Source organism: Ictalurus punctatus, chromosome 16 (genome assembly GCF_001660625.3).
Source record: "Ictalurus punctatus breed USDA103 chromosome 16, Coco_2.0, whole genome shotgun sequence".
NCBI lineage: Eukaryota > Metazoa > Chordata > Actinopteri > Siluriformes > Ictaluridae > Ictalurus > Ictalurus punctatus.
In genome coordinates, this window is record NC_030431.2 from 3,161,005 (window position 1) to 3,188,389 (window position 27,385).

The 27,385-nt window shown below is 43.6% G+C and overlaps 1 protein-coding gene across 1 annotated transcript in view; it reads right to left on the minus strand.

Annotated features, from left to right (window-relative positions):
• rps25 (ribosomal protein S25) overlaps window positions 1-16,121 on the minus strand; it is a 251,835-nt gene extending 235,714 nt beyond the window's left edge. The window contains exon 1 of the mRNA XM_053686559.1: window positions 16,118-16,121. The gene's annotated coding sequence lies outside the window, so the exon portion shown is untranslated. The remainder of the gene's footprint in view (window positions 1-16,117) is intronic.
• Between the last annotated feature and the right edge of the window lie 11,264 nt (window positions 16,122-27,385).

Sequence of the window (27,385 nt, forward strand, 5' to 3'; positions counted from 1 at the left end):
TGATTGGGGAGGGTCTAAGGAAGGGGTCTTGAGGAGGGTCTCGACCAAATTTGGGCCAAAGTGCTGCCAACGTTCTAGCGCCACCGTCGGGTCAAATTCGGCCCTAATTTGGAAGTTTCTGGACGTGACGTTTGAAAATGTTTGTGTGTCCAAAATTGAAAAGCCAGGCATCTTTGGATCGCCTGTAACGGGCCAACGATTCTGACAGCGAAGTCATGACCTGAGGCTATGCGACAAATTTCATTGAAGCGCCACCCGCTGGTCAAAAGTTACAATATAATGCTGAAAATGCTTACATCTATCTGCCCTTTTTGCTCCTCCTCCAAATATTATCCAGTCTTCACCAACACATTATACACATTACAAATCGTTCTTGCATCCCTTTGCCAAAAATGACAGCTCTGCTTCTTTGTGATTGCTTAGGCAACGATTGTAGCACGTATGTGAATGTGTGGCTCACCGAGTCCGGGTGCTCGGCCCCTGAAAACACTCCTCGCAGCTTAAATTTTTGCATGTGTTTCTCTACACATTTTTTTTGTTTTTTTAATTTTGTCACGATTCATTTGCTACCACATATATATACAAGGCTTATTTATTTTTCAAATTTATTTGACCGACTATTCATGTATTTCCATGCTTTACTGTGAACACATGGATCTGATCTGGAAGAGATCGGATGATCGATTTTTTTTTGACTTTGTCGAGACGGCGAGGTTTTCGTTTATTCATTTATTTATTGATTTGTTTTTGTCTTTATTGAATAATCGTTTCACGGAAATCTGGCGGCTGGGAAAATGAGCGGCGAGCCTATTTTTAACCGATTGTTTCGCGTTAAAACCCGTACGTCGGCTCGAGGAACTCGGCGACGGGGAAACAATGCGATGACAAACCCGCTACAAAGCATGCTGTCTCGCTCTTTGCTCTCTAAGGCAGAGGAGCTCTGTTCAAATGGGGAAAATGGCTTGTTATTCAGACAAAACCAGCACTGTGGGTGTCTAACTCTCTCTCTCTCTCTCTCTCTCACACACACACACACACACACACACACACCCACACATTGAGGCAATGTGAGAGTAGGGCAGAATACCTGAGAAGGGAACAAAAAAGGGACCATTGGCGTGGGAGCACAGAACCAATTAAATCCAACAATAGAGACGGCACAGACAATACGTGGGCCTTGAAACAGTTCCACATCAGTGAAAAACTCAAAATTACTGCTTACCTCACACGACATATTGCACTCAGCTGGATCAAACTTTTCAACAGGGTTGCTCTGTGAAACTCTTGAATGTTTTTTGTTTGTTTTTTTTTTTCCCCTCCTGATTTCAGAACCTAATCCCTACAGCAGGACGTGGAAGATTCCGGAAAAGTACAGACAAATTCCCATCACGTAAACCTATACCGCATGTCTATGTCTCTGGAAGTTCGCTCGTGTGTTCGTTTACTAATCGGGTCCTTTCTTTCCTGCTCTGTCGGGAAGAAAACTGCTAGAATTCCGTTAAAAACCGCTGTGTTCGGACTCCGTAAACCCGAACGACTCCTTCCGCACGTGCGAAATGAACGCGAACAACGTCGCTGATCACTCGTGCTTTTTAAAATCGTTCATGTGGAGCGTCCGGCGTACGAGCCGCTGTGAACGAGCCGTTACTATAGAAACGGTGACGTATCAGAACCGGCGTGTTAATATAATGCGATTTGCATATTCGCAGGAAACTAATCGACACCTTCCAGCCGATCCACCAGACGTCCCGATCATCAGGATACGTTGAACTCGTACGTGGTACAAACGTATAAAGGAGGTAAATACGTCATACGTTTGGATTTCGATTTTATATCCGGATTTCTATAAAGCTTCTCCGTGACGACGTCCATCGTTACGTCTTTATACACTGGCTGCTGTCCCGTATCTCATCGTGAAGTCACGCCTGATTTATGACTCCAGCTCTCAGCCTCTATATATCCCCGTGTTTGTTCTTCTATAGCTCTTGATTTTGCTGCGTCCTGATTGCCGACGGTCTGCCCATTTTCCTCAGGATTCGCCTGATTAAGAGCGTCGTATTGTACCGAGCACTTCTCGCCGTGCAGCTTTACAGTGTTTTATGAAAATATTCGGGGCCGTGACCCGAATGAGATATGATCTCTATGTAGGCCAGAGCGTTATCAAAACCCGGCGTGTTTTTAATCATTAAGAATATGAGCCCAGTCTAGAAGAAATACCTCATACCTACAACACAAAAACAAACAAACAAACAAAAAAAAAACAAAAAAAAGAGAAAGAAATCAAATAAAAGGGAGAGGAAATGATGCGGATATTTGTATACAGCCAAAATAGAAGAAGCTCGACTTCAAGACTCGGAAACTTGACATCAATCTTCTCGGCATGTCCTCTTTTCGAGCGATTTGATTTATTCATGTGTGTTTTGCGCTGAGGCTTGAGGGCTTTAGGGGGAAAGCAGGCCACCGTCATCTCCGCTTCCCCTGCATTCGAACTGAAACCTACTTCCTTTTGTCAAATATTTGACAGATTGCGGAATCTTCTCTGGAAGAGTCCTTGGGATGACGTGCAATTAAAATGTAAATGTGAAACGTTTACCCACTGTCTCGGCCACACTCGAGAATAAATCCGCGTACCTGCTTTCTTAAGGAGCCTCCCGGCGACCCCTTATACCGCTTCTGGCTAGAAACGGCTCTCGTGTGTTTGTGTGATGCCTTTTTTATAGTGTTTAAACACTATACAAGCACGTAATCGTTATTAGAGCGGTGAACGGAGTCGTCCGGGTCGGCCTCCATCTTGGTCTGCGGCTGCGCGTTGGACGCGAGTCACTGGAGGACCCCGTGCTGTTTGCGGTGGACTGTCAGAATTACGACGCGGAGGACGTCACCGAGAAGACGACGGCTCTCCTTACGCATTTTCTCTCGGAATGAAATTCGGAGAAACTGTAATCACAAAGCCAAGCAGGAGTACGAGTGTATGTTTTTATTTCTTTTTGTTAAGGACATCATACATCATCAGCATGTTATTTAGCCGTTTTATCACTTCGGATATCGGCGCTATCGGATATCCCCGATCGGTATCGGTGCGTTCCTAAACAGCGGCGTTTAAAATATTTAATAACAAGTCTTGTTTGTTTGTGGGCGGCTGTGGATCAGGTGGTAGAGCGGGTTGTCCGCTAATCGTAGGGTTGACGGTTCCCGGCCCTCCCCAGCAAACAGAGGACGTCCCCCGGACCTTGCGAACGTCCACTCGGGTCCGCATTATAACGTTCGCTGGTGGACGTTCCGAGGACGTCGGAGGATATCAAATCATAACGCCACTGAATGTGTTCATTTCAGCGAACGTCCCCTAAGCGTCCTGTGAACGTCCCCTTGAACGTTCGGGGGACGTCCGTAGAGGCCATTTACGGAACGTTCTGAGGACCTTTTTTGTCAGCTGGGACGTGACCCCAATGCCGAAGTGTCCTCGGGCAAGACACTGAACCCCAAGTTCCTCCCGATGGCTAGCTAATGCCTTGCATGGCGGCTCTGCTACCATCGGTGTGTGTGAGTGTGTGTGTGTGAACGACAACCAGTGTTATACAGCGCTATACAAGTGCAGACCATTTCCCACACCTTGCCTATTTGATTATCACCCACTATCATCTATGAGTCTTCATTTACTCCATACGACTCTGATCGTTTAACATGCAGTATAATCTAGCGCGTCGCTTAAACGATGTACGTTAAGAAACGTTCAAACTGTCGCTCCGGTGTTCTTCGTGCCGGCACGGCTGTTTCTCGTGTACGAAGAAAGGACGGCGGGAAGACGCCCCCCCCCCACACACAGCACCTTTTGAATGAAATAGCCGCCTTGGTTAAAATGTTTGCAATCGATGCAAAAATCAGGTCAAAATCACGGACAGACGAGCTACGGCAGACCGTTCGGATCTCGGGAGACGATATTAACGAACCAGAGCGGATAAGCAGGCGAATCGAGGATAAGCTGAAAACCTCATACTGTACATACAGGAAAAGAAAAGAAAAGAAAGAACGCCAGTAAAGCTCAGGAAGTTGGATGCGTTGCGCATGTAGATGTCCTGATGAATTCTTAACGAGACGTTAATGCCGTCAAAGTTGGGAAGAGGGCATCACCGAGGTGCCTCCGGTGACATCCAGAGTGTTTTCGTGCCTCCTAAAGGCAAGACCGTGTACACTACAGAGGATCTAATTCATGCACTCGAGCTCGGTTTTATCTTCGACCCCGAGGGACGTCTACAGACTGCCCAATTTAAAAGCTGCTGTAGCGATGGTGCAAGAATTATTCCTCGTCCTTACTGATGGTGGTCTAAACAACAGGCTCCGCAGGGGACGGATATCACCGCAAATGACTTTTAGAGGTTTTCTTCTAATTACCCTCGATCTGACTGCATGCACTGCTAAATAAGGCTCTTTGGGAGGTGGTTGTCCCCCCCCCCACCACCACTGTGAAAACACAGGACTTGGTCCAAATGGGCAATTGGAGTCTCCATTGGAGATTTATTCGCGGAGATAGTTTTCATCAGCTCGCGAGACGACGGGAGAGTAAAAGAAACCGCGTTGTCATTTCGGCACACACGATGACATCATGACAGGAGCACGGTGCGTTTACGTCATCGCTGAGCTCCCGGAGAACCGTCTGTCTGCATATTTGAGCGTTTTCTTGTTCGTGATCCGATTAATCCATTTGTGGAGTCTGAATCAGAGCTGAATGTTGGTACTTTTGCGTTTGAAGATTAAAAAAAAAAAAAAAAAAAAGGCCGTGTAGTGCTGAAAACATCCTTGTAAAAACTCCGGGTCGGGAACACGACGACGAAAACAAAGCCGAGCACATGGAGAAATCAGAAAATCACGGAGCTGGCGCTAAATAAATGATTCGATGATTGTGTACTTTTTTGGGGGGGGGTTATCACATCGATCCACTCTTTACTGTTTGTTTTTTTTTGTTCGTCGATTCAAAAATCCGAACAAGTAAATGGTATTTCCCGCAGCACTACAGCTTGGTCCTTTGGTTCCAAGAAGAAAAAAGAAAAGAAAAAAAAAAGCCAAAAAAAATCTCATTTGATTCAATTGAATCAATTTGATTCAAAAGAGTCGAATCATTTTCTCACTGTGCTGGAATTCACATTAAAAAAAAAAAAAAAAAAAAAGAGGGAACCTGTAGCTTGGTTCAACCTGAGGGACATTTCACACACACACACACACACACACACACACACACACACACACACACACACACACACACACACACACAAGTGCTATTAGTTCCTAATGAACGTGAAAATTATGAAAAGATACCAAAAGTGTAAACATTCAAAACACGCTCGTTTACATTCTGAACAAATTCACACTAATTAGAATTCCTTTACACCAACGACCATGTGTCTTAGTCTGCATTAGTGGCCAGACCCCACGTCGCACTCGTGATATGACATTCGGAAACGGAAATTGCCGAACGCTTTGACAGAAAACGTTCTGGAACTCGTTTTAGAAGGAATCCCGTGACCGAATCTTTATTTCCGTTACGTCCGGAGCCGTGTTCTCCGACCCGTCGTCGCGTCTACGAACGTCCGCGTTCGCGAACAGGAAATTCGATTCCGCTCCGTAGAGAACACGAATCCCGAGCCGTACACGGTACCTGTAAGTGCGCCGTTTCGTCTCGTGTGAAATCAGGTACACGCGGGCTTGACCGCCGCCGTTTCAAACCCCACTGGAACTCAATCTGCGTTTCATCATTTTTCAATCAGACGGGAAAAACTGCATATTACTTTTCGTCGCTTTTCACTTATCTTCAGAAAGCCCTGTCACAAACGCTTTCGTGTGAGGAAGTGTTCGGGGAAACATGTCAGTCACCGTGTCACCGACGTACATGCCTTATTCCCGGTTCCTTCTTTCAGATTTTCTTCTTTATTGCACAGAAACGCTTTAACGTGGCCTTAATATGTCACTCCGAATTAGCCACGTGACCGTTAAAAAGACAGGAAGGTGCCAGGAATTCAAGTGTAGGAATTTCGACCGCATGTTTCGTGCTTTTAAAGGTTTCATCCAGAGGTAAAACGCAGATACCGAGAATTGTGCTAGGACTAGTTTAGCTCCAAATCTTTCAAATCACCACAAAAAAAAAAAAGAGGTGCGTGTGAAGGCCGTAGCATATGATTTACATCGCTGTCTTCCTCTTCAAAACATTCAGCGAGCCCTCATGAGGACCTGACGGAGATTTAAGAGACCACGCCCATCGGGATAGAACTGTTTTGTCGGACGATGAGTCGGAACTATTGATTCGCGAGTCGAGCCAAACCATGAGAGCAAAATCAAAAGAAATGAATGTTCTCTACAACGCAACAGAGCCAGAGTACTGCCCCCCTCCCCCTATATCCACCACGGCACGTATATAAAGTTATATTTGTTACACATCGGTGACGATTTCATTAAATCCACCGCGACACCTCTAAACTTAGCTTGGAAAATCAGGCACTTTATATTAACAAGCCAAGTGCAGCTCAGGCACACGTCCCGAATTAGCCACATTGCGCAGAGGAAGCTGGTTCAAATTATGACGGTTGAACTCATCGGGGCCGGGGGTGAGCGAGGATAGTGCGGTGGATATATTTCAGTGAGGATTTCCACGGGTGTGAGATTAGACCCCCGCAGCTCTTCTATCAGACTGACTTCACAACATGGAGAGCGGCGAGATTGAAACTAATCTTATAGCAAATATATAGGAGAGCTCGTAATAGAAAAGCAGGCAGGGAGGAATGAACTAATCCGTCTGCGTTCGCGCGTCGAGCTGAGCCGAGCCGCACGGTGTCCTGAAACGGACTGAAGACGTGCTTTTTTTCTTTCCTTTTTTTTTTAAAGGGACTTGCGTTACAGCGCGATATAATGGCCGCCGATCAATATCTCTTTTCTCTGTTAATGGAAGGCCTTATAGCCTTCGCATGACGGAAAAAAGAAAAAGAAAAAGAAAGAACGAAAGAAAGAAGACAGGGCAGATGGTAATAAGGAGTTGATGGGAAGGATGGCGTCTGAGCAATTCCCATGGACAATCACTGCGAGACTTGAACCTTAGAAAAACATAAAGCATGAATCTTTATGGAAAATGTTCCGTTCGAGGTCAAAGACTCGAATCCGGTTTCTCACGACGGCGTTCCTCGAGCAAATGATCTCGATGGTCTAAGCGCTGGTTGCTCATTAGCAATAACTGTGCGGCACTCGGCTTTGAAATATTTAACAGCTAAGCTTTAAAGGCTCCTTAACAAATGGTCAACTCAGCCCTGCACTTCAACAACGCCCCCGGGAGCGCACTTTGGAAATTTATAAATCTTAGGGAGGGTGGTTTAGTGGTTAGAACATCTGCCTCACACCTCCACGGTTAGGGGTTGGGGGTTAGACTGACTATACGGTATCTTACGTGGGTTCTACCTCTCTAAATCCGTCCGCCCTTCATCTTCCGTATAGATTTTAGATTTGTCCAGCATTAATATCTCATGCTTACATGAAGGTTAATGACTGAAGACATCCAAAGGCATGCGACGGATGAATTAACCCCAAGTCAAGTCAAGAAGGGTAATCAGAGATGCAAGCATACGGACAGATATTGAGTATTGAATATTCCAGGCCTGTCTTGGGTGATAAACGTGTACGCTGCAGACTCTGCGGCAGCTATTAATAGACTACTCAAAGCTATTGTGTAACAACAACATACTTAATGGTGTAATAAGATAATGGCACCAGATGGAAGGCTTCAAGGCCTTTGCAGCTGAAGCGGGTTTAAAACCGTCTAGTTGTAGTACACCGTCATAAAAAATGAAAAAAAAAAAAAAAAAGAGTCGTTTGTTTGTTCAGCGTATCCCGTCACGGATGGATCGAGCACCACCACCTGCTCGTATTACGCATTCAGGATTGTATTTACAGTTGAATTACAAGTACGTAGTAAAGATTTACTACCGGAATTGCAAACAATAGGATTCCGACCTCAGACATAAATACAGGCTTAAGTGCCGTTCGGAAATGATGCAAGCGTTACGCGGTTTAAGCAATACTGCGCTGTGTCTCAATCGCACACGATTCAGACCGTTTTTCAAGGCCGAGTAAGGACCGTTATGAAGTCCAGTACTGCTGTCTTACAGTTGGATGTAACCTATGAAACAATTCACGCTGAGATTTCTGCATCGGCTGCGAATACACTCGAAAGCATAAATGCTATTGAAACGCTATTCGAGGCTAATATTAAAACATACAACATTATTCTTTTACAAGTGAAAGACATCAGATAGATTATATCTCTTAGATACATTTCGAGTCCATGACCTGTGCGCATGACCAGTACGAGTATATATATATAAAAAAAATGAAATAATGCCGTTTGCTTAGTCATGCTGCACGTCATCGTATTCGACTTTTTAAACGTTTGATTCTTACGTCGTCTCTTGCTTTCACAGTCAGATCCATAAGTATTCGGACAGTGGCGCAATTTTTCAACATTTTAATACTCTGTACGTTACGACAAGGGATTGGAAACGAAGCGATCGAGATGCGATCGAAGTGTAGACTTTCCAGCTTTAATTCGAGGGCTTAAGCAAAAAAAAAAAAAAAAACATTGTTTTTGCGCTAACCGTTTAGGAACTACAGCCCTTCGTCGTCGTTTTTTTTTTAAACGGCGTCTCTACATTCTGACGAGCTCGAAAGTAAATGGACAAGCCAAGGTAATCATAAACATGAGGGTTATTTTTAATACTCGGATGCGAAGCCTTTGCTTTGTTTGTGGGTCTTTCTGCCTTTAGTTTTGCCTTCAGGAGGTGAGAAGCAGCTTGGGGTCAGGTGACTGACTCGGAAGTTTAAGACTATTCCATTTCTTGGCCTTGAGAAGCTCTTGGGTTGCTTTCGCGGTGCGTTTTAGGTCGTTCTCCATCGGTACCGTGAAGCGCCGTCCGTATCGGTTCAGAATTCATCCTACTACTTCTATCAGCACTCACATCATCAATAAAGACCAGTGACCCAGTTCCATCGGCAGCCGTACATACCCATGCCGTAACACTGCCTCCACCATGTTTGACAGATGATGGGGTATGCTTTGGAACACGAGCCCTTCCTTTCCTTCTCTATACTCTTCTCTTCCCATCATTCCGGTACGAGTTAATCTTGTATTAGGCAGAATATTTTTCTAGAGGGTTTGTTTGTTTTGTTTTTTTAGCAAAGTCTAATCTGGTCTAATCTTTCCCTGTGTAAATATTCATGTATGTTTATAGACTTAAGTCACTGACTTGGAAGACGTACCATCGTGGTCAGATTAAGACAATAAATACGAGTCGACGGTTTATCCGTATTTACAAAAATAAATTTAAAAAAAACGACCAGCGAGACTTTGTTTATAATTAACACAGATTTTACCGGATATTAATGCATCATCTGGAAATCTGGAGCAAACAGGAACTCTTGTCCGTGTCACCGTGGCCTGAATTTCGCTGTGTCTGTCTTGGGGTTTACCTGGAAGCAAGTTCATCTTGGTATGAGGAATGGATGTGCATGTACAGCGGGAGCACTGGAGATCATTCATCAGGGACCCTGGACACCATGTGAGGACAAAGGAGGCATTTATCTCCCCTAGAATGACACACAAAAACAGGTCCATCACCCCTGAGGCATCAGCGGCGCTCCGTCATATTCCTCTGAGTCTAATTAAGCGACGCTACCTTAACCCCGAAATAGTCGTGTCTTTACATTCAGCTTGCAGCACAGGCAGCGTGTCCTCATAACGCATGGGGATTTGTACGAAACGCACACTTTAGAGAGCGTACATTTCCACACGGTGGCTTTAGAAATAAGGAAATAATCCGGAAAGTAAGCACACTCGCTGCCGTGCTGAAGGTTTGTTCTGTGAGCGCAGCTAGATTTCAGTGCTGATGCTGATGTGTGTGAGGTGAGTCACACTGATGCTTCCTGACAAGCTTCATTCCACTAGAGAGAAGACGACATCATGCATCACGACGACGCCGCGGCTGCCCAAACGCCTGCCTCGGGCTTTCCTCCCAACTGGATCGCGTTATAGAAACAGGAAGCTAAAAATAATGAGAGGTAGAAAAATGACATGTTTTGAATATAGCGGTGCGAGTTTCCACGGAGCGTCGGCAAGTACGTCAGTCACAGGGAAGATCCAGGCCCCAGCTGGCGTTACAGGAAATTAATCACCTTCCGACCAATCAGGATCCAGCGCACTAGTGTAGAACGTCACCGCCGTATACGTTCGCAGACGTTCCGCAGATTAACGGCTTTTGTTTTTTTTTCCCCGTGTTATTTCGACACGACCGACGTTCAGAAAGTAAGTAGCTGACAGTCTCGGAGATGAATCCGACCGAGCGTCTTCCTCCTACACTCTGTGATCTACAGCACTGCGCTGCTCCACGCTGCTCCCGGAGGCCTCGACGGAACACTTCACCACACTGAGCGACGGAAACATAAAGCCACTTTAGTCGAGCGTCGGACTTAACGAAATCTGCGAGTTCTACACGGGTCCAAAAGGGGATCAAGGCGGGTAATCACCGGGGACGTGTGAGGACGAGCAGAGACGGAACACGCCGTGAATTTAAGATGACTGCGAGTCTTACTTCGCAAAAGAAAAAAAGAAAAAAAAAAAAGGACTCATCCACAGCCAGCAGCGTGTCTTTGAGGCTCGCTAAGATCTTAACTGAGACACCCCCTGAAGGTGAAATCTGATGCTGAAAGGCTTCGGAGTTGAATCAGATCGACTATTTTAACCCACAGAGCTGTTGAACGATGGATTCTGATCACTCAGGAGGAGTTCCTAGAACAGCAGCTCTGACTGTAGCGCAGCCGGAAAAAAAAAAAAATCACAGGTTTATATTAACACCTGATCATTTCTATAGTAACACTTTAAAAATATATATATGTTTGTATTTAACAAGGTATGTTTAAAACCGTTGCTACGGTGACGTTTTCCGTCGGGCGATGTTCATGCGTCGTTTACGGAAGGAGTCTCCGGTGTCAGGGCTTTTATCACGGTACGTCTTTTCCCACCGTTCGGAAAGTCTTCAGGATTCCGATTCCGGACTCGATCGCGGCATTTTCGCGGCCGCGGAAACGAGCGCGGGATTCGCAGGAAATCGGAGGAGGTCGCGATTTGTTTTATTTTTATTTTGGGGGGAAATTAGCGTAGATTTTCTGCAATTTTGTCCCGAGACGCGTCGTGTGACGTGATCACGACGTGCGTTCAGACGACGCTCCGGTCTCTCCGATCCGCCCGCGTCGAGCGTGCGAAACGGTTTCGCGAGGTCGCGATTTCGCCAATTCAAGTAGTTTACCACAACAACAACAAAAAAAAATCGCAGCAAAAATCAAGCGTTTTGGGCCACGAATTTAACTCTTAGATTAGAGGAGGTTACTCTTTTTGGCTGCTCGTGAACATGACGAGCTGTGTGAAAACGAAGCCGCTGAGGGAATGAGTATAGCTACTATAACATACTGTAAGTACCTTTTTTTTTCCCCCTTTCTTTTTTGTCTTCCACGACATTTAACGCGACTAAGAAACGAATACGAAACACGACATGACCGTGCGATTTGTGGCGTTTTCGATTGGAGTGCAGACTTCAGGGTGATTTACAGCGTGCAAGGCTACAAGTCAGTATAAACAACCAAAGTGCAGGTGTTAAATCAGTTCCTGTGAACTGGAGATAACGAAGCCCTCTTCTTTTCTTTTCTTCACTTGACGTTACGTCTCGTCATCTCGAAAACAACGAGAGGTCGCATTTACTTTGTCTTTCTTAAAGGAGGACGTGGTCAATCGGGGGTCCTTTAAAGCCTGGCAGTAGACCTCAAAAATAGGGTGAGCACATAAGTTTGCACGCCCCGTTAGTGATCGCTTGTCATTAACATATCGCGTGGGTAGCGGATCGTATTCTGGCTTTGGGGATTTATAAACAGTGGTCATGTGAGCCAACAGAAACCAAGGGATGGTTTGGATACTAAAAAACAGAAAATTAAAAAATTATATATATATATATATATATATATATATATATATATATGATTAGCTATCCCATCCACTGAAAAAGATATAAAAGTTTTTGGAGTAAAATTCGTCGTTTTTTCTCTCTGCTGCTAGTCCGTCCCCCCCAACACACACACACACACACACACACACACAAAGCAGTGAATTAATATTCAGCGTAGAACACAACAGGCTACAGCGAGACAGCCCTAAAACCTACAGGTCCTACCAATTAGCATAATAAATCCACAAGTCCACCTTAGCAAGTGCAAGAGAGAACATAAACACTCTGTTTATTCCGGTTGAGTTGTTTTTTTTCTTGTTGTTGTTGTCGTTGTTGCTGTTTTTTTTTTTGTTTTTTTTTAAGTGTTATTCAGACATGACCTTTTTTTGTGTGATTAAATGTGAACATCTGTCAAGCGGTAATCAAGCAGCTGTCTTCTCACAGCGGGTGATAGGAATGCAATCAAGCGCCGGAGACCTTTATTTTTCCCCCCCGTTCCATGATGCAAATCCATATCACGGACGAGAAGAAGGAGACGGAGACGGTATGCGGTAAACGCTCAGACGCGTGATGCGCAAGGTCGTGCGTAAAACATAGAAAATAACAACAACACCAAAAACGCGGCTTGTTACGTTACCGAGAAACCACAAACTCTGTCCTGAAGACGCCGGGAAACCTTCGCGGCTTTATTTCTGACTGTTACGAAGCACTGACACTGGAGACTCCTTACGTCCTCTCATGGGAAGCTTCGACATATTAACGTTGATTCCTTTCTCACTGTTAAAAATCGGCGCGTTAAATACAAGCGCCTTCGTGTAAATATTCATACTCGTACAGTAGGTCAGTGTAATAACTACTTTCTAGATCAGGCACGGAGGTGCACTCGGTAGATTGGAGAGTCGACACCTCTGATCTTCGCCTTCCTCGCCCACTTTTAAAGATTAAAGGTTCTCGGCCTCGTTCGATCTATTACTCACGCTCTGACGTGATGAACAAATGTGTAGTCGAGGCCATCAGTTAATTAGCGGTTCCTAATATCCCGGAGGACAAAAAAAAGGAGACCTGAGTGGGCTCTCTGCATTATAACCATGTGTCATAAAGAGAGAGAGAGAGAGAGAGAGAGAGAGAGAGAGAGAGAGAGAGAGAGAGAGAGAGAGAGAGAGATGCTAATTACTGAACTGGAAGTGCCTAGGGATGGAATACCACATCCCTCAGCTCAATAGTGTCCACACACACACACACACACACACACAGTGATTTGAGGATGCACAAAACACAATACATCGAGCTGGATTCTAGCCGTACGTAGCCTGAATAAGACGCCACGCCTTCCTGTCCCGCACCATGAAAGACTTACACGTTAAAGATCCTCTCTATGGACTGTACAGGCGTAACACGATGCCTTTTGACGCGTCTGTATCCGTTTAGCGCTCCAAATATCCGTATCGTGATATTTGGAGCGCTATCCGGATCGCCTGTTGGATCCCGGTCCAGACGCACACCTCCGGTCTCAACCGGATTCCCTGTATAACATTCCGCCATCTTTTAAAAACCACAAAAACAACAAAGTAGCGTGTCTCATATTGGTGTCTGTGTTCGGAGACGTTTCAAACAAGCGAATTGTTCATCTCATGTTCAGTTACATCCGTTATATACTGTATATAGCTTTGGAATTGGTCTCTGTTATTTCGTTGGTATGAATCCTTCCAGAATATTCATTCACCGTAAGTTACGCTAGACAAGTCTACAAAAGGACTAAATGAAGTGTCGAGAGGGTTTTTAAGTGTAGAATTAGAAAATACAAAAACAGGAAAAATATACATACACATATACATATATACATATATATATATACACACACATACATACATATATATAAAGACTTCAAGGACAAGAAATTTGGATGCCAATGCGTCTTCCCTTAGGAACGCTCCAGATATTTCTTAGGGGTGAATGAGGGTTAAGTGGGCGGGACCCTTTTTTTTTTTTTTTAAAAAAAAAAAAAAGCTTGTAAAGGACGACTCATGGAACAGGATGTTTCAGGCATAAGATGTTAAATGGATTCTAACATCAATTCTAGCAATTCTATTATTCTGTTCGCTTTCGAGGTGGTGTAGTTATAATGCACAAAACAAATCGCGGTGTATTCGGAGTGCGGTCGATGCGCCCGGTTTAATGAACGCTTCCAGTCATTTATCTGAAGCGTGCACAGCATTGAGCTGTGATGATTTTGACTTTATATACATATTTATCATCAGGGGTTTTTAAATTCAAGAGTTCTTTAAGGGTTTACTGGATAATTAAAGGAAATGAAGGGAACGAGCTGTCGTACCGCGTTTCCGCCTCAGAGGGACGACCGACCGAACGTCGGCGGGTTTTAAAAGCGGATAATGTGTTGTACGGTGGATTCGTATATTCAGTATACTAGCCCGATGACTCGAGCTCATTCGCACGTAATGTGTTTACCTAATCATACACCCTGAAGGCAAAGTGTGGTTAAATATACGCCGCGTCGACGACGTGTCAGCCAAACTGAGTGTCATTATCAACCCTGACTCTACACCCAGCGTGGGGCTTGCGACAGAGAATCTAAAGAGCTCCCGAACGTGAATGAGACGCTGGCGATAACTTCCTCTTCTTCCTGGAGTCTTCGCAGATACAAAACGTCAACACGTCTGGCGGCGGACGTCTTGTTAAAGAAACGTCTTCGGTGAAAGGGTTTGATTTCCTGACACTCCGAGGTAGACGGATAGATACGACGTGCGCCCTTTGACTCTGTCGATGAGCCCGGGACGGAGACGAAAACGCACTCGTTACAGCCGGCGCGTCTCCACATACGTGCCAATGAGAACTCGATATGAGAACATACGAACCAATGAGAAGCTAGCGAGCGTCCGCCTTCGTCACGCTGACTTCTTGTTTCTTAATTCGTTTATGCGTAATGCGTTCGTCTGTATACATCAGCGTTTCTATAGTAACGCCTCATTCGCAAAGCATGATGAATTTTTACTTAAAAACGTAGAATACTGACGTTCGACCTAATTAGCTGGTGTTTTTTTTTTTTTTACGTTCATGGAAGGAGTCTCCGGTGTCGGCGCTTTTCCGACATCTTCAGGACAGTAGATGGCGCTCTTGCGTTTTCTCTGTAACATGATGCGTTTCTTTTTGTCTTGTTAACCTAAACGAATATAAGCATACTAACAAACGTTAGTAGCTATAAACGAACGGTTAAAGCTACCATGATGTACGGTAAACGAGAACAGGAGCTAACTTAAAGGCGCTGAAAAGTACGACGTGTCGTTGTTTGATGGATTAGGAATTGTGATCGGGTGGTACAAGAGGAATGAAACACTTGGGAGCGTGCCGATTAATCGGCTTGCGTGTGGTGATAGTGACTACGCTTCATCGCACCACTATGTGATTGATGGTTTATAAACAGAACACTGTCAGTTGTTTGATTCCTTACTTAACATCTCGTTTCTTCGCTTTCAAGAAGCGAAGTGAATAAAAACATCGACGGTTCATGACCCCGGTGTAGTACGTCGACCGCCCGAGGCCCTGCGTGAGCTTCGTGTGGCGCGGGAGGTAAATGGAATTTATGCAAAGAGACGCATTAGCTGCCAAAACTTAGCGGATGTGCACTTTATATCTGGACGTGGGGGTGGACAATCTCAAACCGAGTCTGCAACTCTTTATTCTGTGTTCGCCTGAAAAAGGATTCTACTCGTCTGGGAGATTCTGGAGGATGCCACGGTCCCGGCCTACACGCGTCTTTAGGTTCAGGATGTAGGTCAGAGAAATTACAAGCTCGAGCTCCAAATCTCAAAGCTTTCGAAATGCGAGCGTTTATAACGCAGAGTACGTTATTAATACGTGATGATGTTCTCTGATGAGATGGGAATATTTTATCAGAGAACGTTCCGGGGTAATTAAGAGGCCGGTGGAAGAAAACCGACAGCTTCCAGGCAGGTCTTCTTATGAGAGAAAGAAGCGCTAAAAATTCTCATTCTGTTGCTTAAGCGTAACGCTTTGATTTCATCAGAGGCCTCGCCGGTGGTATTCAGAGCCGCTTTAAAAGTCTGCGATGTCGCGTTCGCCGGGAAAGATCTCACGTATCGATTCCATGTTGCGAATCGTTTAGAGACGATTCGGACGTTTAGACTTGCGTCGAACTGTATCTCTCCATCGCGGACATCTGGAACTAAGTCGGGGCGAATTTATTTATTTTATTTTTTTTAAATCACGATTTCAAATCAATTCATAGCTTTAGCACAGTTTAGTAATAAAGCTAGACTCCCCCCACACCCCACCCCCCAGTTTGGATTATAAACAAACATTGATTCACTAGTGTGTTTGGAAGGAGTCTCCAGTGTCAGCGCTACGTAACAATTTTTGCGATGACAGAATGTCTTCAGGATTCTTCACGGCAAGATGGTAACATCGATGAGAACAGGAAGTAGCTCGTCTCACGGACATTTCACGACCTTAAACCGATAAAAAAAAAATTTTTTAAAGTATGAAGGTTTTTTTTTTACTCTAAATTAATAAAAAATAACGATAATTATCAAGTCACTGTCGTGTAAAAGCGATTAAACACGCCGTCATTGTAGAATAATTCTCTTCGGAGCCGTAACGCTAACCCTGCGTCGTTATCCGGCGTCCGCCGCTTTCAAACGAGACCCGTCGACCAATCGTGCGCTTTGTTATTCGGTCCCTGCGCACACCGATCAGACGACTGTTTTATCGACGCAAGCGTTTGAAATGCAGGCATGGTGTGTCTGCCTTATTAGCTTTGTGTTCTTTCTACGTGAATATTTCTTGGGACGAAATATCATTATGCCGTATCATTATGAAATACAGCGAATACCGTCAAATGTAAACGGCCCGGAATATTCCATCACCTCGACGTATCACTTTTAAAGACTCTCGAACACTACTGTACTCCAGACAGGACCGATAAAGTCAAGGCTGTGCATTTTTACATGGGGTAGCGAGACGCGTTCTTTCCTCAGACACACGCTGAAGGGAAAACGTGTTTATTTCATCGCGCACGTATATATATTCGGGGTAGCGAGTTGGCAGCGAGGTACAGTGCAGCTGTCAGGAGTGATGGAGGGATTCACTAAAAGAGACGCCCGGAGGATCTCCTGAAGGACTTTATTACACACGCTTCTGATGAGCTCGTAGTGTCGTACACGCCGTCACACACCTGGCCTGGATATTACATTACTACTATATGAGATTTTTTTTTTTTTGGTGTTGTTAATAAGCACTCTGGTCACTTTATGAGTCACTGAGGCATCAGTTTGTCATTTTCTTTCCCTTCTAGGCAAATGGTTCTAAATAATAATAATAAAAAAGTTCTTCTTTCATGCACTTGGAAAGAACAGAAGGAATGGCGAGCTGGCGTTCAGGTAGGATAGAGCTGACGGAGCTAAAGGGGGGTTGAAAAATTGAAGGTAATGTTGACAAAACATAGATTCTGACAGGAAAAATAAATAAATAAATAAACCTGAAGTCTTCCGAGCAAGACTCGGGAATCGTCTTTCCCAATCCAGACCTCAGGGGATCTCGGGTGACCTTGTGACTGGCAGAGGGTCACAGCTAGACGCCCTGGAACATCTGTCTTGATTGATGGATTCGGGTGGTGGATACACAGGAGTTTGGATTTCTAGCCGCTTTCCTGTTTTGGTTTCAGACTCAGAGATTGGTGGAGCTCTATTTATTCAGGTTTGTAAAAATAAATAAAGAAATAAAAATAAATAAATAATAATAATCAGACAGGCAGCTGGAGAAATCCATACCCAAGTTCAACATCTGGGAAATTCGATCGACAGCTATTATACGCCGGTCAGGACGGCTGAAAATGGAGAAGGTTAAGAAAACAAGCAAAAATGGCTGCACGCTCGCCTCACACCTCCAGGGTCGGGGGTTCGATTCCCGCCATGACCCTGTGTGTGTGGAGTTTGCATGTTCTCTTCCGGGTACTCCGGTTTCCTCCCCCAGTCCAAAGACATGCATGGTAGGCTGATTGGCGTGTCCGTAGTGTACGAAAGGGTGTGTATGTGATTGTGCCCTGTGATGGATTGGCACCCTGCCTTGTGCTCCCTGCTCCCTAGGATAGGCTCCAGGTTCCCCACGACCCAGTAGGATAAGCGGTATACCCCCAACCTTTTAGGATAAGTGGTATACCCCCAGCCCTGTAGGATAAGCGGTATACCCCCAACCTTTTAGGATAAGTGGAATACCCCCAGCCCTGTAGGATAACTGGAATACCCCCAACCTTTTCGGATAAGCGGTATACCCCCAGCCCTGGCGGTGTGAGGTGAACATGCTGACCACTAATCCACCTTGCGAGTCAGTGTATTTTCCCATAACAGCACGCCGTGTCATGTTCGATTCCTAACTCATCGACACGTACCGTTGTACAAAACAGTTATTTATATAGAGCTGGAAACGTAGTGGTTCGTATTATTACTGGAGCCAACTTGGCACCTAACCGGAGATGATCGTTCCTTCCGATGCCCGCTGCTCTCGGTAATCTTCAGTAACGGAACTCGATTTCTCCCGCATCAGCGCACTCAGCGAGTAGCTGTGGAAAGATGTAGAGCTGTTGTGGATAATACGTCTCATTTACAGCCCGGTTGTTCCGAGAGGGGGAGAAAATAGATTCCACACTTTGACTATGACTAATCCAAAATTCAATTAAATCTATAAGCTCAGACTTGAGCTTGCTCAAGGCTCATTCAGAATGTGCTCAGTGCTAGGAGCTGGAAATACAACGGCGGGAATTATGCCGAGTCGATGATCCGTGGTGTCATAGCGTCTGTGCAGAGATATTTGTTGACCATGTGATTAGAAGGCGTACACGACTTGCAGAAAACCCACAAAATCAATACAGGGATCAGCACGAGCGTCAAAGTATCCAAAGTATATTTATCGGCCTGTCGTGTTGAGAGACGATGTCGATATGCGAGGCGCCTTGGCCTTGAAATCGGATTATGAACAAGGAAGAGACGTTTTTTTTTTTTTTGTTTTTTTTTAATACTTCATGCAAATCAATATAATAAGGACAGGGGTAATTATTTTATCGGTTAACTTTAATATCTTATAATGACTTTGATATCCCACCGCAAATTGCTAAGAATGACAGTTTGGAACGTATATTTTTTATCCACTTATAGTTACATCTTATAGCTAGATCCTTCCAGAAATGTTCCGTGATCATGTCCTTACCGAAAACGTCACCGTTTTAATGCCCGCGCATGATTTTGAATCCGTTCACGTGACGCGCCCTACGTGCGACTATGGACCGTCCGAAAATGACCCGTTTCCTGTCTGATGACGGGATTCGATTTTGCCGGTTGTCTTTTCAAAAGCCTTGCGGTTGTGTATGGAAGCACCATTTTCAAACTTTTCTACCTTGTTACTTTTTTTCCCCCCGTTGTTGTTTGTTAAAAAAATTTTTTTTAAAAAACGTTTCTTGGCCTGACCTTACAAATCAAGCCCTCGCATCCCGTATAAAAGCAGTTTATTTCGATTATGCGTGTGCATGGTATTTAGCTGAACAACATAATTCTGCTCTGATTGCCAAAGTGCGCGGCTCAAGGTTGGGCCACTTAGCATAATTAGCAAGTACTTTATCACAAAAGCACTCGATCGTGGGCTTGAAAACGTTCCAATTAACGTGAAGTATGTGAGAAGGCCTTTTTTATTGTAGGTCAACAAACTGAGTGGTCGCGTATTCGTCACTGTTTAAAAACCGCCATTACAGAAGGACTTGATTTACACCAGGAAGTATGGAAGCTATCCAGTAAATGGAAAGAAAAAAAAAACAACAAAACAACCCACCGTGAACAACTCGCGTTATAATCTTTATAATTAAGATCGGATCTCCGTGACGTCCGAGATTTATTCTGTAATGAAATTCCGAGTAGGATTTAGCCCTGACTTCATCTCGGCCTAAATAAAGCGATGCGGCGGCACTTTAGTTCTTCGGTCTTTCCAGCGCCGTTACGCTGGTTTGAAAGGACGTCCTGGCAGGAAAGAGACCTCGTGGTGTAGAGATGTCTGTAATCCGACGACGACCCGGCGCCGACTTGCTACTCTTTTGCTCGAATATCACGGTTAGAAATGCCATGCGTCACCCTCGCTCAACTCTCCAACTAATGCGGATGGATGTAACGCGCTTGTTAGATCACGATCGCGGAAGACGCTCGGTGAAAGAAAGCCACTCGGTCGCCTCTATCTTCCAGGAAGGAGGCATTCGAGTCATTTGCAAATAAAACCGCCCGAATGAGCGCCCCTCCACCGACACACACCCACATACCTATCCATAAAAGCCCTCAGGATGCAATTGGATGTGTGTTTGTGCGAGATACAGGCTCGCTCGCCACAGCTCATGAGCTCAGAGGTATGAAAGTTGGCACGGTCTGCTCTGACAAGCAACATCATTGACTGTAGAGAAAGAAAGAAAGAAAGGGGGGGGGGGTGTGTGTGTGTGTGTGCTTGCGAGAGCTTCCCATCTAACCGTGTTCGCATTTATTACTTTTCCTCTTTAAGTGCAAATCTGTGGCGTTACAAGTGACTTATGGTGGCTGAGATTGTCGGAATGTAGAGCACGCTCAAGGGGAGACAAAGCACTTTGTTTTTTTCTGGCATCAAATTATTTAGCATTTTGTGAAACTCCAAACGAGGACGCGTTACTCCTTCCATCTGGAAGCACGTTTCCAGCTACAGATAACTAACCGGTGCTTCATCACACCACCCCCTCTGATTATCCAACCTCACCTGACGTACATAACCATCTCATAAACATCACTTATAGCGTGTACGTCAACTCGGATTCGTTTTTTGATGTTGTTTTTCTCTGTTCTCAACCTTTTTTTTTTTTTCCTCTCCCCCTGCGGACCGATTCGCGGTAACCTGCTGAGCGCCGCGTGCCAAGAGGAGCCTAATTTTCAGGATGGCCATTATCAAGCTTTCGAGGCAGCAAACTAATAAGCCCGTGTGAGCACTACGCCAAGCTGACGCTGCTGAAATAAGCAATTTATACTCACTCTGGTGGCCGGAGACTCCGGTCAGGAGCCACGTGGGGCGCCATGCAAAGACAAAGAAGAATGAGGTACACAGAGGACGGAGCGGTTCACGTTGTTTGGATCGGGCCGCTCTTCTATTCCGTCATGGCTCGGATTTGTACTCGTTCATTTATGCATTTTTAACCGCTAGTGAATCGGGCTCGTGAGTGGTGCGAAAGCGTTCACCATCATAACCGTGGCTGTCTGGGAAGTCCAAGAGAGCCTGTAGAACCGCCCGTGCTCTCCGGGTACGAGGAGCATACTCGTGCCGCCCTGTCGATCCCGCTGACACGAGACAATGGTGGACGTCTGCGAGTTCATGTAAGCACTTTTTGAGCACGTCTGAGTCTTCACCCTGCCTTGTTGATAGCTCGGATATGATAGGAGAACTGGCTGAAGGGAGGGGCGTGGGGGAATTAGCATGTGATTAAATTACAGATGGGGAAAATGGCGGAAATTACCACGTTAACAATTATCCAATCACCAGCTGTCTAATCCTTCGCCATTACATTTCAGCAAGCTGACTCTCGACATTTTTTTTTTCTCCCCGTGAACGTAAACACGGTTTTATTCCATCACGTTTCCCTGCGACTACGCATTGAAAAAAATCACATTAAATAAAAGAACACCACGTTGTAATCGTTTATCCGTTTAGAGTCGCATTCCAGTTCATGAGACTAGTCAGTTCTGCTTATTTACTGTACATCGTAGCGGCTACAACCAAACAAACCAAAAATTAGCCCGACTACCTTCTATTTTCCCCCCCATCACAGCGAGATTTACTCTCGTCGTCCCCTTTTAAACACTTCCCAGCCGTCTTCCCATCTTCTACAATCGTCACAAAACTCAGACGCTCACATGTGCAGTAGTTTTGGCTTTGGTTCAGAAGACGCACACCCACGCGGCGCTGTGTATTTATTTAACTGACGTCTCGGTAAAAGTAACACTGTGATTCATTAGCATTCGTGACTCATTTCGGAGCAGCGTGTTAAACGTTGAAGCGAGGAAGGTGTTTTTGTCAGGGCTGATTTGCAAAATTACAGCCCTGAGAGGATTGTTATGTAAGTATTATGCATAATAAAAATCATCATGGGGGGAAAAAAAAGAAAGAAAGAAAGAAAAAAAAAGAGAGAGAAAAAAAAGCAACTCCTACCACTCGTAAATATTGCTCGTATTTATCGAATCGGTTTTTACCTCACTGTCCATCTGTCCACGTCACCGTCTTTTCTATAATACCTCGAGAGTGCACTCGACCGAGCTGTACAGCTCTGCACTCAACTCCTCGTCATGTCCCGCCTCACCGTTGGTCGATATCGGTCATATAAAAAGGAATCAAACACCCGGTCTCATGCCGTTTTAGGAAAATAACCAACTTTAGCTTGGTGGTAGTAAGTCCACATCATGACACTGCCCTGTCGTTGATTATTTTCCTACAACAGCACACCTTATAGTGTTCTATTCCATAGGGGTTCATATAGAGACTAGAATAAGCACGACAGCCCGTGCTTTTTGTCCGTTTTATGTTGTGGGACGTCTGCGAAATCAGTACGCTCCTGCTCTCACTTGTGTCAGAACGGCTATAAACCGTCGTCCCTTCACCGCACCTCTCCCGAACGTCTCTCACCGGAGACTCCTTCCATCAAATCCCCTCGCGGAAAATTCACAGGTTACTATAGAAACGATCGAGAACGAGCGGTTTAATATGAAGCTGTGAGTTCTAGGCGAGGGCTGCGGTTACAGAGAACTAATCAATACCTTCTGACCAATCAGAATCGAGAATTCGACAACATCGCGGTATAAACGGTTAGCGGTTCCGTTCCGCGTGCTTGCACGACGAGGTCGCTCAGTTCGTTGTTCTTAGCTCGGGCTGGGTTTTGAAAACGGACGAACCACCGTGATGTCGCGACCCCCGCTTGTGCTGTAAACTAGCTTCGAGCGTGTCATCGGCTACGACTGTACGTCCGTCGACGACAGAACTTCATCGCTCAAGCTAATGAGACAAAACATTCCAGAACCTTCAAAACGCACGGCGCATGCTGCTCTTCCTATTATTTATAGAAAGTTTGACGCTGGGAGATGGAACAAAGAGGTCTCGCGGTGTTCTGGGAAATGCCACGTTTCATTTTTCACCCTCGATTCGGGACAAAACATCGCATCACCTGCACATCGGGGAACTGAAAACGCTCTTGATCTATATTGTCAGGCGCTGACGGGATCCCTGCTGCGTCGGAAAGGCAGCAAACATCAGAGTGCCAGGACGGAGAGGTGGCCATAATGCCAGCTCGGGGGGAACTTTCTCAAATACACAGCAGACGGTCTGTTAGACAGCGATGAAAGGGCTTGGGGGGAAAAAAATAGAAGTACAAAAAGAAAGCTGTCAGTGGAAAGAAGTTTTAAAAAAAAAAATAAATACAGGAATCATCCAAGTTTGGACTTATGATCTGTTTTTTGAAACGGACCACAGGCTGTATATCGCCCCATGGTTCTCCACCGCACGGTGCCGTCTGGCCTTTCGCAATTACACCGGGATCGCTTTATTTCTTCAGAGAGCTGGAAGTCCTTGGTCAGCCGTCAGTGCGTGGATTCTTAATCACTGGCCTTGAGTAAATGTTGCATGGTCTAAAGATATTTTAATGACCTGCCTTGTGCCTACGAAGCTCACAAGGGGGAGAATAGGTGGTTAATTGAAGTGTCACTCAGTCCTGTATCATCCTCCTCTTGCAGGAACGATCGGTGCCTTCTTTTGTGCGTTACAAAGTGAGACAGAGAGAAAAACGCTGACACGAGAACACTACAGACAGAATACTACATCCGTATCGAAGGATTAAAACACTCGGTGCTGCGCTTTTATAGGGAAATAATCAGCAACGGGGTGGTGTGGATTATTTTTATATTAACTGCACGTTCCGATGGGATCTAGTCCTTTCACACCACAACTCTCTTTATTCAGGAAGGACACATGGTACGTTTGATCCATTTATAGCTGTGGGACGTTCGTGAGACAAGTTCTCACACAAGCACCCCCCCCCCCCCCCCCAAAAAAAAACAAAACAAAAAACCCCACAAAAAAAACAAAAACAAAATTACAGCTTTTCACGTTACATGCACGCAGAACTTACTCACTGTTGCAAAGTGCTGACACTGGAGACTCCTTCGCTAAATGTTCAATAAACATCATCTTCATCCACCATGCAAGTCCATGCATTCAATTTACGGGGTTTATGGTGGCCGAGAAGTGCGAAACAAAACCGGAATCCGAAATCTGAAAACAAATGAACGAATGCGAAAACTAATGAACGAATGCGAAAACTAATGAACGAATGCGAAAACTAATGAACGAATGCGGAAACAAATAACAAACGCGAAAACATAAATGTGAAAACTAATGAACGAATGCGAAAACTAATGAACGAATGCGGAAACAAATAACAAACGCGAAAACATAAATGTGAAAACTAATGAACGAATGCGAAAACGAAAACTAATGAACGAATGCGAAAACTAATAACAAATGTGAAAACTAATGAACGAATGCGAAAACGAAAACTAATAACAAATGTGAAAACTAATGAACGAATGCGAAACAAAAACTAATGAACGAATGCGAAAACGAAAACTAATGAATGAATGAGAAAACTAATAATAAATGCGAAAACTAATAACAAATGCGAAAACTAATAAATGCGAAAACTAATGAACGAATGCGAAACAAAAACTAATGCACGAATGCGAAAACTAATAACAAATGCGAAAACTAATAACAAATGTGAAAACTAATGAACAAATGCAAAACGAAAACTAATGAACGAATGCGAAACAAAAACTAATGAACGAATGCAAAACGAAAACTAATGAACGAATGCGAAACAAAAACTAATGAACGAATGCGAAACAAAAACTAATGAACGAATGCGAAACAAAAACTAATGAACGAATGCGAAACAAAAACTAATGAACGAATGCGAAAACGAAAACTAATGAACGAATGAGAAAACTAATAATAAATGCGAAAACTAATAACAAATGCAAAAACTAATGAACGAATGCGAAACAAAAACTAATGAACGAATGCGAAAACTAATGAACGAATGCGAAAACGAAAACTAATGAACGAATGCGAAAACTAATAACAAATGCGAAAACTAATAACAAATGCGAAAACTAATGAACGAATGCGAAACAAAAACTAATGAACGAATGTGAAAACTAATAACAAATGCGAAAACTAATGAACGAATGCGAAAACTAATGAACGAATGCGGAAACAAATAACAAACGCGAAAACATAAATGTGAAAACTAATGAACGAATGCGAAAACGAAAACTAATGAACGAATGCGAAAACTAATAACAAATGTGAAAACTAATGAACGAATGCGAAAACGAAAACTAATAACAAATGTGAAAACTAATGAACGAATGCGAAACAAAAACTAATGAACGAATGCGAAAACGAAAACTAATGAATGAATGAGAAAACTAATAATAAATGCGAAAACTAATAACAAATGCGAAAACTAATAAATGCGAAAACTAATGAACGAATGCGAAACAAAAACTAATGCACGAATGCGAAAACTAATAACAAATGCGAAAACTAATAACAAATGTGAAAACTAATGAACAAATGCAAAACGAAAACTAATGAACGAATGCGAAACAAAAACTAATGAACGAATGCAAAACGAAAACTAATGAACGAATGCGAAACAAAAACTAATGAACGAATGCGAAACAAAAACTAATGAACGAATGCGAAACAAAAACTAATGAACGAATGCGAAACAAAAACTAATGAACGAATGCGAAAACGAAAACTAATGAACGAATGAGAAAACTAATAATAAATGCGAAAACTAATAACAAATGCAAAAACTAATGAACGAATGCGAAACAAAAACTAATGAACGAATGCGAAAACTAATGAACGAATGCGAAAACGAAAACTAATGAACGAATGCGAAAACTAATAACAAATGCGAAAACTAATAACAAATGCGAAAACTAATGAACGAATGCGAAACAAAAACTAATGAACGAATGTGAAAACTAATAACAAATGCGAAAACTAATGAACGAATGCGAAAACTAATGAACGAATGCGGAAACAAATAACAAACGCGAAAACATAAATGTGAAAACTAATGAACGAATGCGAAAACGAAAACTAATGAACGAATGCGAAAACTAATAACAAATGTGAAAACTAATGAACGAATGCGAAAACGAAAACTAATAACAAATGTGAAAACTAATGAACGAATGCGAAACAAAAACTAATGAACGAATGCGAAAACGAAAACTAATGAATGAATGAGAAAACTAATAATAAATGCGAAAACTAATAACAAATGCGAAAACTAATAAATGCGAAAACTAATGAACGAATGCGAAACAAAAACTAATGCACGAATGCGAAAACTAATAACAAATGCGAAAACTAATAACAAATGTGAAAACTAATGAACAAATGCAAAACGAAAACTAATGAACGAATGCGAAACAAAAACTAATGAACGAATGCAAAACGAAAACTAATGAACGAATGCGAAACAAAAACTAATGAACGAATGCGAAACAAAAACTAATGAACGAATGCGAAACAAAAACTAATGAACGAATGCGAAACAAAAACTAATGAACGAATGCGAAACAAAAACTAATGAACGAATGCGAAAACGAAAACTAATGAACGAATGAGAAAACTAATAATAAATGCGAAAACTAATAACAAATGCAAAAACTAATGAACGAATGCGAAACAAAAACTAATGAACGAATGCGAAAACTAATGAACGAATGCGAAAACGAAAACTAATGAACGAATGCGAAAACTAATAACAAATGCGAAAACTAATAACAAATGCGAAAACTAATGAACGAATGCGAAACAAAAACTAATGAACGAATGTGAAAACTAATAACAAATGCGAAAACTAATGAACGAATGCGAAAACTAATGAACGAATGCGAAAACTAATAACAAATGCGAAAACTAATAACAAATGCGAAAACTAATGAACGAATGCGAAAACGAAAACTAATGAACGAATGCGAAGACGAAACTAATGAACGAATGCGAAGACGAAACTAATGAACGAATGCGAAGACGAAACTAATGAACGAATGCGAAAACAAGTGAACGAATACGGAAACTAACAAATGTGAAAACGAATGAACGAATCCAACAAAATAAATGCGAAAACGCTCCGCGTACGGTGCATCGTGAATCCTAACATATCGATGCTCTGTGGCGTCGACGTGTAACCGTTGAAAAGTCGAGGTTGA